Source organism: Saimiri boliviensis, chromosome 7 (genome assembly GCF_048565385.1).
Source record: "Saimiri boliviensis isolate mSaiBol1 chromosome 7, mSaiBol1.pri, whole genome shotgun sequence".
Classification (NCBI taxonomy): domain Eukaryota; kingdom Metazoa; phylum Chordata; class Mammalia; order Primates; family Cebidae; genus Saimiri; species Saimiri boliviensis.
The window spans coordinates 112,288,954-112,304,118 of NC_133455.1; the positions used below are offsets into that span (position 1 = coordinate 112,288,954).

General features: G+C 33.8%; 1 protein-coding gene across 2 annotated transcripts in view; it reads right to left on the bottom strand.

Annotated features, from left to right (window-relative positions):
* PIK3C2G (phosphatidylinositol-4-phosphate 3-kinase catalytic subunit type 2 gamma) overlaps positions 1 to 15,165 on the bottom strand; it is a 381,818-nt gene that overhangs the window by 349,769 nt on the left and 16,884 nt on the right. Inside the window, exon 1 of one of the 2 annotated variants that reach the window (XM_074403236.1) lies at positions 10,069 to 10,568. The exons of the other annotated variant lie outside the window; for it this stretch is intronic. The gene's annotated coding sequence lies outside the window, so the exon portion shown is untranslated. Of the gene's footprint in view, positions 1 to 10,068; positions 10,569 to 15,165 lie in introns of those variants that run through there. 2 annotated transcript variants of the gene reach the window in all.

Sequence of the window (15,165 nt, forward strand, 5' to 3'; positions counted from 1 at the left end):
AGGGAATTGTGTCTGGTAGAGTAAGCAGGGCTTTCTGGGTGGTAGGAAATTTCTTGACATGGGCGGTGATTACAAGGTTGTTCAGTTTCTAATAGCACATTAAGCTGTATCTTGATTTTGTGTAGTTTCTAATGTCACAAATTTAAAAAGTATTAGGTAGTGTGATTCATTGGATGTATGAAACTGAAGGACTTGCACAAAATCTACATGAAGATGCTGAGTGAGCAGTTGTTACCTGTGGCTCTTAAATTGAAGTGACAGATCTTATGGTTTATTCCATAAGCCTTGTTTAAAGAAGTTTAGGAGATTAAGAAGAGATAGTAATATGAGAATGAAATTTCAGTATAAGAGACAATAGGTATATAATGGATAGACCACAAAAAGAAAAGTACAGAATGCTCTGAGAGGTAGGAGAAATATAATGTACCACTGTTGTCTCATTTTGTCCACTTGTGGTTCTGGCAAGAGGAAAATAAGTGAAAAGTAAGCTGTTTCCTTTTAAGGACCTGACTGAGAACTGCATATATCACTTCTGCTCACATCTCTTTGCTCTGAAAGTATAACAGTAGTAAGGCTAGAAATGCAGTCTCTTATTTTGTTTGTCGTGGACCTAGGGAAAAACATGAGTATTTTATTACTAAAAGGAATAAATGACCTTATTTAGAAAAATCATGTTCGGATGGCTTTGAAGTTCTCTGGGAAAGCTGGAGTTAGAATGTGAAAAGAAAATGCTGAGCCGAGTGCAACTAGCAGGAAAGTCTCTAACAGATGTGGAGGAACAAGTTCGGGGGAGGTCAAGAAGTAGAAGAGACAGGGCAGTAGAGCAGGATGGCTGGGGACTCTAAGTTGGAAGTTTATGCTGTGCTGAAAAGGAGCGACCTGGCAGTCAACAGCCATTTAGAAGAATGTTCGCCTGTCTCCTGTTCCTTGGTATGTGGAACATGAGACAATGAACAGCTTCACCTAGAGTGTTGCAAAAAAACAGTCCTGAGAGAGAGCCAACTGTTTCTTACTAAAGGAGGTAAAGGAAGCCTAAAAAATCAGCAAAGCATATTGCCTAGATTAAATCTCAAGTGAAAATAATGTGTCCTGCTGTACATTTTACAAATTGAGATTCTGTCACTCTTCTTGCTTTTGTGGTGAAAAAAAATGTTAATCAATTCAGATGTAGTTCTTAAAATTACATATTTCATTTAAATACCTTTTAAAAATGTATAGATATTACTGATAGAAGGAGTTGGTATGTTAGTAAACAACTTCAGGCCTGTCAAAGTTACATTTTTAGAATATGAAACTATTCCTTAAGAGGATTTATATTTATAAAGTATTACATATTTTAATCATAAGGTAGTTACAATAGACTGTTTTCTGTGATTTAAAATTGTTTAGAATTAGAGTAAAACTATAGATCATTGTATAGCTAGCCATCCTGGTCCAAAACCATTTGGACTGCTTTGAATTCCTCCCTTGGGAACTAAGCCATTAAATATTTGCCTGGAAAACAGTAGTAGTCCTTGGGCCACATTTAATGTTCCCTAAGCTCAACATAATTCTACAAAACTAAAGCAGAATTTCAGCATCATTTAGTGAAAGGTAACAGGGGTTAATGGGAAAAAAAAGAGATGGGCTCAAGAGAGTTTTATCTTTACTCTTCATTAATAGCTACATAACTTTGGGCAAATTAATAAACATTTCTAACATCTAAAATTCATTATTAATAAAAATAAAGATATTAATAACTACCTTCCATAGTGATAATAAGTACTGTATAAGAGTAACTTGTTGGACCAGGAGCAGCAGCTCACAACTGTAATCCCAGTGGTTAGGGAGGCCGAGGCAGGCAGGTTACCTGAGGTCAGGAGTTCAAGACCAGGCTGGCCAATGTGGCAAAACCCTGTGTTTACTAAAACTACAAAAATTAGCCAGGCATAATGGTATGTGCCTAAAATCACAGCTATGCAGGAGATCGCGGCAGGATAATTGTTTGAACCCTGGAGGTGGAGGTTGCAGTGAGCCGAGATCATCCCACTGCACTCCAGCTTGGGTAACGGAGTGAGATTCCATTTTAAAAATAAAAAAAAAAATTTAAAAAGTAAAAACAAAACCAAACAAAAAAACAGAGTAACTTGTCAGTGTCTGACAAATAATAGCCATATCATTTTATAATTACTGTTTGTATGTATCCCTTAATCCATTAATGTTTGACTATTTTATTTAACTGATTCTATATATTTTAACTGATAATAATAATAAAAGAATGCATATTGTCACTTTTATTTCCATTTTGCATAAGCTTTATTGTTAGTTACCCAATATAATGCAGCAAAATTTTCCACTCATGCAAAAGATTACCCTTGTTTTTATAAATATTTGACTGTGAATAGAAATAAGTAGCAGAAACAAATAATTTCCTAATAGTCTCTTCTTTGGAGAACTCTAATATTGTGCTGAAACTAAAATGGTAAATAGTTTTTGCTCTTAAATGAAATCTCATTACATGGTAGTCGCTTTCCGGGAAATGGTTTGAGAAGACTTGTATGGATGAGCAAAACTTAGGGGAGATAATTCTCCATTATTGCCCTCTGCCCAGATGCAGGAGAGGGGAGAGAAATTACACATACCCCAGTGTATCTATTGCTGTCCTAGCGGCTAGAAATATGTGGATGTTCTTCACCAAAAAAATAAAATTTATAGGTGAATTAATTATTCAAAATATCAAAAATATGGACAAATACCTACTTAATGGTGTTTAATATTAATGTAATTGTTAGCATGAGGAAATAGGTTCCTAAGATTTAGATTTCCTAAGAAATCTAAGTTTCAGCCAGGTGTGGTGGCCCAAGTCTGTAATATCAGCACTTTGGGAGGCCGAGGCAAGTGAATAGACAAGGCCAGGAGTTTGAGATCAGCCTGGCCAACGTGACAAAACCCCATCTCTACTAAAAATAAAAAAATTAGCCATGCATGGTGGCACACACCTGTAATCCCAGCTATTCAGGAGGCTGAGGCATGAGAATTATTTGAACCCGGGAGGCGGAGTTTGGTGCACTGTTATGCACCACTATAGCCCAGCCTGGGTGACAGAATGAGACTCTGTTTCAAAAAGAAAAGAAAACAGAGAGAGAGAGAGAGAGAGAGAATGAGAGAGAGAGAAAGAAAGGAGAAAAGGAAGGAAAGAAGGAAGGAAAGAAATCTAAGTTTTGACTAAATCTTTGACAAAGTTATTGTTATGGTGAATGATATATATATAATTTAAATATTTAGGGAAAGATCTAAAAATTTTTTAAAAGGAAAATACAGGTTAATTCAATAATAAGGTGAACATACTGGCAATTTTAATGCTTCTGAGAAGACCACACACACACAATGATATATACAACAGAAAACTGCTTTTTAAAATATGGCTAATATGCACTGTTTGAATAGCCACATTTTATTTTCACTATTTAAAACAAGTATCTGAATTATGTCATATGATTCACAGCATAGGAAATACAACAGTGAGAATTCATCTAAAAATCAAAGTAGTGTAAGAGTTAAATGAATTAGTATAAGAAGGCTGAATGAAAGAACCAATAGGTAAACAAATTCTGAAAACTTTGTAACAAGTTGAAAAGTTACAAATTATAAAATTAAAAGCTGGTCAAATAGACTGTGGTTTTAGGAAATGATATCCCTAGCAATATCTCTAATCTTAGAATAATAATAACAATAACAATCAAGGTACTTGACGTCAATATGGTTGACTTGCTGTAGAATGGTATCTGGCTGGTTACATGACTCAAAAAGTTAAGCAAATATAAATTGGGAAAGCAAACAAAACATTTGTAGTATAGCGTTACCAGCCACCAAGACTGACATCCATTCAGTCAATTAAATTTTTATCATATGTAAGTCAAAACAGATTAAACAGGAATGGAAGGAAAAAATCCACATGTACTGGCTGGCACTTGCTTGGTATCTGAAGGAGAATAAATATGCCAGCCTGAGAAAATGGTAAAGAGATGACTCATTTTTCTGCTACTGCCAGATTGGGAGACGTAAGTTCCGATCAATTTCCTCCTCCACCCTGAAAAGGTTGTTCCACTCCACAGCAATATTTTTCAGTAGCAATAAGAGCCACATGGCCACTTAGCTTTCTACATGCTTTCTAAGACTAAAATTTCCATTAATGCAAAATGCTAAGTCAATGGTGACTGTGCATTTGTTTTGCCTCATGTAGGAAAGGGGAATAAATATTTGAGATACAAAAAAATGCCATGAGAGGTACAAAAACAGACCCATTCTGGCAAAAGAGGGACTATATATTGGTTAGAATTACCTAGATGGGTATACCTTCTCAAAACAGTCAATCAGACAATGAAAGCAATATAGATGAAGTCCAGAATTTAGAGAAATTAAGTGATTACTAGTGACCAGAAATCAGATGAAGTCTGTTCATATTTACCATCCCTTTAGCTGAAAATCTGAGAAACATGCTCTAACAGGTAACTAATGAGAGGAACCAGACAGGATGAGCTGTAGACATTATTTATGAGTCATCAATGGAGAGAACCAAAAGGATGAGTAATTAGGAAAATATATGTTAATATACATGTGGAAATATTCTGCAAGAAATAAAGCAAATGCTTATCACAACAGTAAAGAAGATATTACTTTGAAAATATATGCTATGTATAATTAATTATTACAAAATCAGTAGCTGTATGTGATTTATAAAATTAAGAAATCGTGTATTCTATTAAATAATGTATAAAATTAAAAACTAATAAAACAAAATGAAAAAAGAGAAGAAATTGAAAAAGAGGGAGATGTCAATGAAATAGAGCTTAATGAGATACTGAGATGTGAAGAACTTGAAAATTCAGTCACATATTTAAAATATTCCTTAAAGCAGAATTTATACATCAGAAAACTAAATTTTGAAATAAAATTAAGAAACACTCGATTTTATGAATACAGAGTAAGAATGAATACAGAATAAGAAGAAGTGATAGAAATGACTAAGAAGTGATTCTACAATTGTAACATTAATAGAAAGGAGAACTATCACTATATTATGGAAATCCTCAAAATAATCAGTAAAAGTAGAAACAACCAACATTGAAGATGGCCAAAAAACCCTGAATATGCATAATCTGCATATGTGTATGGCACATATTTACATAACTAGAAAATATATGTCTTGTGAAATTTTAACAATAAAGCATTTACTCAAGAAGAAAAGGAAGAGAAGAAGGAGGAGGAGGAGGAAGGGAGGGAAGGAGAGAGGAAGATAGGAGGGAGAAAAAGGAAGAGAAAGAAAAATCTATATGGACATATAATTTACCTTTAAAGACAAACTGCCTTAAGACGATGGAGCTATGTCTACCTCGCTCTAAAGGTAAATATGTTCTATAACAAACATTCAATTTTTCTTTTGTATGTGAGAGCCACTAAAACATATTTGAACATATGTAAGTGCTCACAAACCGTTGTGCATTTCTAATGAGTAATGTGAATCAGATCATAAAATTTTAATCAAAATAAGAACTCAAAAATAGGAACTAATAGTAACTATTTAAAAGTCAGTTAAGATTGACTAGGCCTAAATAATGATTGGAAATACAAGTTAATGATTTAAGCAATTACTCCATATTAATAAACTAGATGAAGAATCCTAGATTATATTTCAACTAAAACTGAAGGGCATGTTAAATTTTCTGTCTTACAAGAGAAAAGGGAATAAAATATGCTGTTTTCTTTCCATCAATTATTTTTCAGTTCATATATGTTTGTTTATATATACATAGTTGTTAAGTATTACAGACCTATTAGTTGGAGAAAAATATTGTGCACATTTTCCAAAATGCTAGAAGAATCAAAATGTGATAACATTTACATTATATTCAGCAGGAATATAGGAAATTAAAAGTATGTTTTAAGAATAGCAAACAGAATGGGCCCTGTGCTATCAATTACATCTCTAACAATGAAAAATACAAGCAGTTAATAAGATGAAAAATATTATGCAAATATAAGTTTTCTATTTGTATAGTTTTTGTGACAGAAACCCATAAAATATGAAAGCAAAGTTAAAAGTATTGCCAAATATATTACTCGAACATACCCACCTACACAGACACGCACACACACAGACATTCAAAATAAAGCAAGAGAGGCAATATTAGTAACAGAAAACTGTAGGCTAAAAGCATCAAGACCATTTTATTGACATTTTTCACGTAAGTTATAATAGATATGGGCATTTATGAATCAGATAAAAGTGTTTGTGTGTTTTAAGATGAATTAATAGAAACTTTTGGAATCTTATAACCAGCTCAGCTCAATGTATTAACTAACATTAACTTTATATTTATACTTTGTACATTTACCTTTTTCATCTGCCAAAGAGTGAATCCTTTAATAAGTAGTTTATCAATAAATCATACAAAAACACTTGTTTTTCATTTAATTTTGTATTCATGCATAATTCCTTAAAATGGTGAAGCATAAATGAACATACTTAAAATGTAAAAAATAATTTTTTTCACATCAGAAACCAAATATCAAGGACATATTTGAGAAGTGTATTTAACCAGAGCCCAAGTGACTGAAATACAGATTAAAGAAAAATTTGCCACTCATTATTCTAGAGAAGTCTTTACTCCTTGGAGTTTGAATAAATAGCCATGTATGTGCATATACAAAAATATAAAAACACACACAACCATGTAATAATCAAGCTGATGCTTATAAAATTATTTCAGTACTATGAGAGGAGAATGTTATCATGAAGACCCTAAGAAAGAATTCTCAAAATCACGGAGGAAAAGGCTTGCTGAGTGAGCAAGTGTTCAGATGCCCCATGCAGGCTTTTACAGCAGGCTATTAGTCTGGTAAGACAGAGGAGAAAAGAGTGATGATGCTAATCTCAATCTGCAGAAGACACTGTGCACTGTGAGCTAGGGACATGGTTTTTCTCCCCATGTCTAGAGAGATTTTTCTCAAAAGGTAGTGTGTGGATGAGAAAGTGTTCAGAAGCAATAGATCTGAATTCAGCCTGTCTGCTCACACAGCTGATTTTCTTTTGTTATCATATACAGTACTCCAAAAAGTAGCTATCTCAGGAAAAAAAGAAATTACTCCTATTCAAAGATGCATAATAACAAAAAAGTAATCATAATGGAACTGAAGCAAAAACTATCACAACAAAGGAGGAAGCCAATGTTATCTTGGGAAAAAAAAATTAGACGAAGAATGTAAGCCAATACTCAACAAAACAGTATTTCGAAAAGCAGAACAAAGTAAAAATGTGTTCTCATAACCTGTTTATCTCTAGAACATTATCATTAGTAGAAATTTTTAAAGAATGTGCTTAAGAGTGGAGGGAAAATTATCCCAGGAAGGTCTGAAAATACAGGAAGGGGAGGTGAGTGATGATTATAGTTAATACATAGATAATTCTGAACTAGCGTTTATATAAATGATAATAACAATTTCTAATCTGGAAAGCAAAATGAGTACGACATTGTTAAATACTAAATATAATACTATGTAAATTGGGATTGAGTAATCCAACTTTTAAAAATTCTTGTATGGAGAAAGTACAGATATAGATAAATTTTGATTTTTGAAGAATGCATGCTAAATTTTTAGATAATAAATGTATATTCAGATAATAGAGGATATATTTTCTACTGGTAGAAAAAGAAGAAGAATGAAAACAACAAACATCAGTCAAGTTGGAGGAAGTTCCATAAGTGAGGAGAGAGGTTGAGAAAAAGGGGACACTGATTTCAATCAGCTAAAGGCAAACAATTGCCTTGTCCTATCAAATTCAGCTGAAGCACAAACATAAATGTTCTCTAACATGAAGAAATGCAAAGCTATAGATCAGAAACACATAAATGTAAAATGTCTAGTTATGTTATATAAAATCTATACATTGTTATATTTTATTAAGACAAAAAGCTAAATGAGATTTGTTACGGATATACCAGAAATGAAAGACAAAACAGAACTGTTGGAAACAATAATTCAGGAGGTAAAGAAGAATACTTTATAAGGTAAAAATTCAATTCACCAGTTGCATATCACAGATACACACTTAAAAATCATTCATTTGAAATTTAAATGGCAAGTTTATACTGCTACAAGTAGAAACTAATATAATCACATTTATAATAGAAGTAATAGTAATCTCACATCATTTGTAGAGAGCAGTCAAAAATATACAATTAATAAGCTTAATTCAATGAACATATATGATACTGTATCCAATAATTGGAATTTACACCTTCTTTTTAAGGACAAGGATGCCTTATGAAAATTGATCATATATTTGGCTAATTCTAATATAATTCAAAGTCAGTATTATACAAACTGTTTTCTCTGTCCCCAGTGTAGTCAAAATCAGTAAAAATAACTAACAGAAGAACTCATGTTTTGAAACTTAAGAAAAATTTTAAAATAACTCGAACAGAGAAAAACCACAATAAAATTAGAAAAACTTTGAGATAAAAAATAAGGTTGCTAAGAAAAATACATATTTTTGCATACGAAATTCAATACACATCACTCTTATTTTATAGCTGAAAAACTTGAAAATATTTCAGACAACAGAAAACTAAATCGTAATTTAAAATGCACAAATTTTGTCATAAAAGGTCTATTGCTAAGATCTGATAACAGTTAAAATGGTTTTATGACCAAATAATTTAATCATTCTTTTTTTTTGCTATGATTATCTGTATACCATTTCATCAGATCATACATTTGGAAAACAGCAATAATTTAGTTAGAAATACAATACAATGCTTTTCCAGATTGAAAATGTTACTTCATTCCATTTTCTTCCTAAGCTCTAAGAGAATTGTACCATGTTTTGCTTACTTGAAAAGGGCTTCCTCACAACTAAAATGATCCCAGCTCTGGCAGAAGAAAAAGTGAAATCATAGCCTTGGGGTTCACAATGGCATCATAGGATCTTGTTTATTTCAGTGTATCAGTGAAGACTCACCCTACTTACTATGAACCCTTTCTATAGGAGGTAACCGTTGTCTTTTTTTTTTTTTTTTTTTTTTTTTGCCAGCTCACTTACGGTGAGCTATTTTCTTATGCTTAATTCACAAACTTGCTTTCCACCTGGTTCAGATGGCAGCTAGACATGCATAAAGAACAAATAACATGTCATGGAAAGAGCCCTTGAGTTGGAATAAGAAAACCTGGATTAAAATCCAAGCTCTTAATAACATGAGTGGTATGTGTTCCTTAACCTCGCTGAGTCTGTTTCCTAATATGCAATAATTACATTAGTTAATGCATTTAAAAAGGTGATCACTATGTAGAAGTTATATATTATGATTAGTTTGAAAGAATGGGGTGTATCTTATCTCTAACTTTAATCCCAAGCATCAGAAATACAATTGTCCATCGGGCGACAACATAAGGGGCAACTGGGACGAAAAATAGGTTCACACTGGCCTCAGTGAGCTCCCAAGAAAGAGATAGCTCACTGAAGCACAGAGGGAGAAAATGGAAAGAGAACAGAGCTTCTCTCCAGCAGGAGTTGCTGCTAGTTTGGATCCCATATGGTAAGAAATTCCACCTTCCATTTAACGATAATTTTCTCTGCGGACCATCATGGGGATGCCGTCTACAGGCCAGTGGCACAAGCTTCAAAACACTAAAAGTATACACTAAGAAAAATCTATCAGCAGCTATGAATGAAATAATCAGCTCAAGGCTCTCATGAAATGGTATGATATCAAATGCAACCTGTGGTGTCAGCTAGCTGGAGAGAGAGAGAAAGAGGCAGAGGGAAAGGGGAAAAGAAAGAAAGAATACATTTTTTTTTTTTTTTTCAGGAAAGATCTATCTTCTGGTTGTAGATTTTAGGGAATATTTACAAGCTGGATATCTCTGTTTCAAAATATGGCACAAACTCACTCAGATTTTAAATTCATCTACCATTTTCATATCACAGCATAACAAAAGAGCTACTTTGCCTCAATGATACATTTGAATTGAAATATCATGCTATGTATTTAGTTAAATATAGGAAGTTTATTTGTTTTAGTTTCTTACCTGACGCATGTATCTTCCTAAAATGAAACACGATCTCATTTCTTTTCAAGAGTCAAATACACTCACACAAGCTAAAACACTTTTATTTCAGGGGAACGTGATGCTTCCACTGGAAGCTTTTATTCCGGTTTGGCAGGTTGGGCATGTTTGGAAATCTATTTTTCATTGAACCCTGAAGGGTTATATGAAAAAAAAAAAGTTTGCACTGACATAATGAATGAAGGATTTAAGCCAAAAACCTAATAATAAATTAGCTTCTCTGTGGTACACGGAATTCAGACCAAAGATACTGATCAGCAATATACAAATGAAAATATATTTTTGAAAAATGTGTAAGGTGAGCATATTTCCCCTCAAATTACAGCTAAGGTTAATATGCATTTGAACATGGAGGTGGTTGGGTGTGGTGGAACCAGTGGTCTCAATTTGCAGGAGCAGAGGTGAGCCCTTGAAAAAGGTACTCTAACCATTCTGTGAGTTTCAACTATAGGGATTTTTTTAAAAAATTGGAATTTAATAAGTAATTTTTTCTAATTTAGAAAAATATTAAGTTTTGTTTAACCTTAGGACCCATAGTAAATTTTAATTTAAATATTATTTTTAATCTAATAACATTTTAAAAGAAATAGCCAAATAAAGAAATATTTACAAGATAAGCAAGTAGATGTGAGTAGTTTCTTGTTTTGGTATACTGCTCTTGAAACTGTACAGTGCATGGAGATTTTGAGACAACACAAGAAATTACATAATTGAATCCAGGTAAAATAGGTTCAGCCATAAGTAGGCCTGCTTTACTGGGAGAAAGTTTTAGGAAACAAAAATAAATTGGATTGCTCTTTTGTTTCCAAAATATGCCATAGTATCTCTTTGTTGTTGCTGTTTTTTTTTTTCTCTTGTTTTCCTTCTTTTTACATTTATATTAGTTTTCTTGAAGAATGATTTCTTACATAGAAGGGTAAAGAATAGAAAGTTGAGAATTATATCACTTTCAGGACTACTCATGGAAAGATATTTATAGTATTGTACGTTCAAAATTGTGAAGCACCACCCCCCAACCTTTTGCCCCTTCTGTTCTAAAGCTACGAAGTTGTGAGACGTTATAGAAAAATGAGAGCTTGACCTAGAAATGGAGGCTGATGCCATACAGGAAAATGATTACACCTTCATATTTTAATAATTACCTGGACTGCACTTCTTAGCTTTGGAACTTTGGAGAGATGACTTTAAAAATAACTTTACGTGTAATGATTTTTTTATTCAAATACATTTATGCTACACCCTTAAAATCTCTTTAAATTAATACCTAAAATGAGCCACTATTTAAGAAAAATCATCCTTTCCAAAATGGAAACATTTTGGATCAACAAATCTCTTATCACACATTAAAGTAGGCTCATACATTTTGCAGGAGGACTTATGAGAGCGGGACTGGGTTGAAAAGGAACAATCTAATCTTGATAAAACTGAAAGATTAAGTTTAGAAGAGTTTGATAGTCATTATTCATGAACAAGAAGGGGTACAAAAATGTACCTTGTACTTTGTTTCCTTTGAAAATATGTCCTTCAATATTTTATCTTTCCTTGCTTAACACGTATGATTACCTATTTTTAGTAGAACTTTAGATTAAAAGTAAAATCCAGAGAACGATTATGTTTTTCTAAAATTTACTTTTTCATGGCTATATCCTATGCCTAAAATTTAAACTTGAAAAGCCTTCTGTCTTACCTGGTAGTAGCCTACTCCATTTTTTAGGTAAAGCATTTAAGTCATAACTATCAACCTTCTACAATGTAACACAAATTTTATTTAAAAAGCAGTCTTTACAGTGCAAGTTTAATGGGTTTCCTATATGTTGTATTAATATGACTTAGGTTATTTTGTTTATGCATTTTATCGTAAAATGCAAAATTTTAAGTGTCATAGTGAACAACCTTCTAAAACTTTCCTGCTTGTTACATTAAGAAATCAATGTCAAATTATAGATAACCTATTTTTTCTAAATAGGCTTATTTCCCTCCACTCTAAAGCAAATGTAATTTCTTTGTTCAAAATGTCTCCATTTTCAGAACGCACACAATAAGGTAAGTTCTACAAATTCCTTACTCATCAGCCTGTAGTCTTGCTCAAACCTGGGAAAGATTTTTCAACACTTGCTCAGCCAGTACGTAGAACTTAGTAAAGTTGTCTTTAAAATTTAATATAGCCGGGCGCGGTGGCTCAAGCCTGTAATCCCAGCACTTTGGGAGGCCGAGGCGGGTGGATCACGAGGTCGAGAGATCGAGACCATCCTGGTCAACATGGTGAAACCCCGTCTCTACTAAAAATACAAAAAACTAGCTGGGCATGGTGGCGCATGCCTGTAATCCCAGCTACTCAGGAGGCTGAGACAGGAGAATTGCCTGAGCCCAGGAGGCGGAGGTTGCGGTGAGCCGAGATCGAGCCATTGCACTCCAGCCTGGGGAACAAGAGCGAAACTCCGTCTCAAAAAAAAAAAAAAAAAAAAAAAAATTTAATATAAAGAGTTGTGATTCAGATTGAAACTGGCTACCTGCAGATTTCACATATGCTCAGCATTTTCCATCTCATTCTCTTTTTAATGTTATTTGTATATACCCATTTTAAAGCAGGATCTCACTTTTTAAGTCAGAAGTTCTGATAGGGTTTCTACTGGGTACATGGCAGCTGCCTAGTACTGGTTATAAAGTGATGAAAAAGACCAACAAAGTTTCTGCTACCATGAAGCTTCATGAACAGCTTCCCACTCTGTTGCTTACTAGATGACCTCAACCTAGTTAGTACCTGGGTGAAAACCAAAAAATGCAGTTGCAGATAATAATGCAGCTACTTGAAGATTTCTATTTTAAATATAGGAAACTGACAAAGAAAGAAAAATGTTTTGATCAAGTTATTATTACTATTGTTTTTTTTTTTTTTTTTTTTTTTTTTTTTTTTTTTTTTTTGAGACAGAGTCTTCACTCTGCTGCCCAGGCTGCAGTGCAGTGGCACCGTCTCGGCTCACTGCAACCTCTGCCACCTGGGTTCAAGCAATTCTCCTTCCTCAGCCTCGTGAGTAGCTGGAATTACAGGCATGCACCACCATACCTAGCTATTTTTTTTTTTTTTTTTTGACCAGGCTGGTCTCAAACTCCTGACCTCAGGTAATTTGCCCACCTAGGCCTCCCAAAGTACTGGGATTACAGGCATGAGCCACCTCACCCAAACTTGATCAAGTTATTTAGAAGTTAAGTGCTAGCTGCATTGCTGCTCTATTAAAAAGTAAATTGCTCATTCAATCACTTTAGCCTAAGAAGAGGGAAAAAATAAATCAATAGAATATAAAATTCTTTATAAAGATAGAGCTTTTAGATATTCTAAAATACTATTTGTTTAAAGTCTAGCATAAATAAACAAAATATTGATGTTGGTATTTCTAATCCTTATACAACCTGAGCCTCAACATTTTTAACTAAACTTGATCCAATCATTTTATTTTAAAAGGGTATTCACTATTAAAGAATCAACACAGATGAGAGGCTCATTATGGAGTAGAATGAGTACATATATATGATGGAATCCTCTTCAACTTTAAAAAAGAAGGAAATCCTGACATTTGCTACAACATGGCTGATCCAGAGGGCATTATCTTGAGTAAAATGAGCTAGACGTAGAAAAATAAACACTGCATAATCTTACTTATGTGTGAAATCTAAAAAAGATCAAAATCACAGAAGCAGAGAGTGAAATGATGGTCACCAGAAGCTGCAGGTAGGTAGATTGGGGAGATGTTGGTCAAAGGATACAAAATTTCAGTTAGACAGGAGATCAAAATCCAAGAGGTCCATTGTACAACATAGTCACTATGGTTAATAACAATGCACTGTATACTTGAAAATTTTTAAGACAATAGATTTTAAGTATTCTCACTAGAAAAAAAAAAGGTAAGTATGGGAAGCAATATGTGTATTAATTAGCTTTATTTAGCTACTCCACAACATATATGTCAAAATATCATGTTGTACACTGCAAATATATACAATATAAAGAAGCAGATTGAACAGTCATCTGCTGTTTTCATTATTCATTTGAGAAAAAAATAATGCTTTAATAATATATGCTGAATATATTCTGTGGTGCCCGTTGTTCAGCAGGAGCGGATGTAGACGTTCCAACCCTCTTCCTACTGGCCATGACTGACTCTAGTTTCTAAAAAGCTAAAAATGACACGTCCCATATGCCTTTGCAGCTGAGAGTCAGGATGAGAGTTGGATTCTACCAAGAAGTTGTATGTGTACAAGGTACAAGATACAAGCAAGGAGTTTGTTTCTTCTTTTTCTTTCTTTCTTCCTCCCTTCCTCCCTCCCTCCCTTCCTTCCTTTTCTTCCTTTCTCTCTTTCTTTTTATTCTCTCTCTTCCCCTCCCTCCATCTCTTTCTCCTTCCTTTCTTCCTTCCTTCCTTCCTTCTTGCCTGCCTGCCTTTTTCTTTCTTTTCTTTCTTTCTTTCTCTTCTACTGGCAAGGAAGATCTTGTGTTTTACAGCAATACTGCTGTGTCTATTCTTCAATTCCCTTGGTGTTGAGAGGTAGCTGTGGCAAAAGTAGGGGGGTGACAGCTAATTCCCAGCTTTCTAATTTTGAGATTGCTTTTAAAGTGGATTGTTAATTAGTGATAGTTCTACTGGTGATCTCAGTCCCTGGGTATGTCAGTTCTACTGTGCTGTGGTCTAGCCCAGAGCCCACAACTGTGGGTCTTCATATCATTATTGCAAAAAGTAGTCTATTCTCTGTATTAATGATTTTTTCCTGCTTTACATATTTAGATTTGTTTCTGAATCACAGTAGTACATCAACCCAAGCGTTGTCACCCCTTATCTTTTCTTAACCTGGTTCCACAATGGGGTTTCAACTGCTCACAGGCCCATCCAATTTATGTCTTTACAGTCTTCCTTTTGAGAGGTAGGATCCTGTGTCTAAGCTCTAGACAATGAAATAAACAGAATATATTTGGTACTGCTGGCTTTGTCCTTAAAGAATAGAGCATGCAATATTCTGGAATCTTTTACTCTTTCTGATAGTTGTGTCATGGCAAAGGCTGTTTCC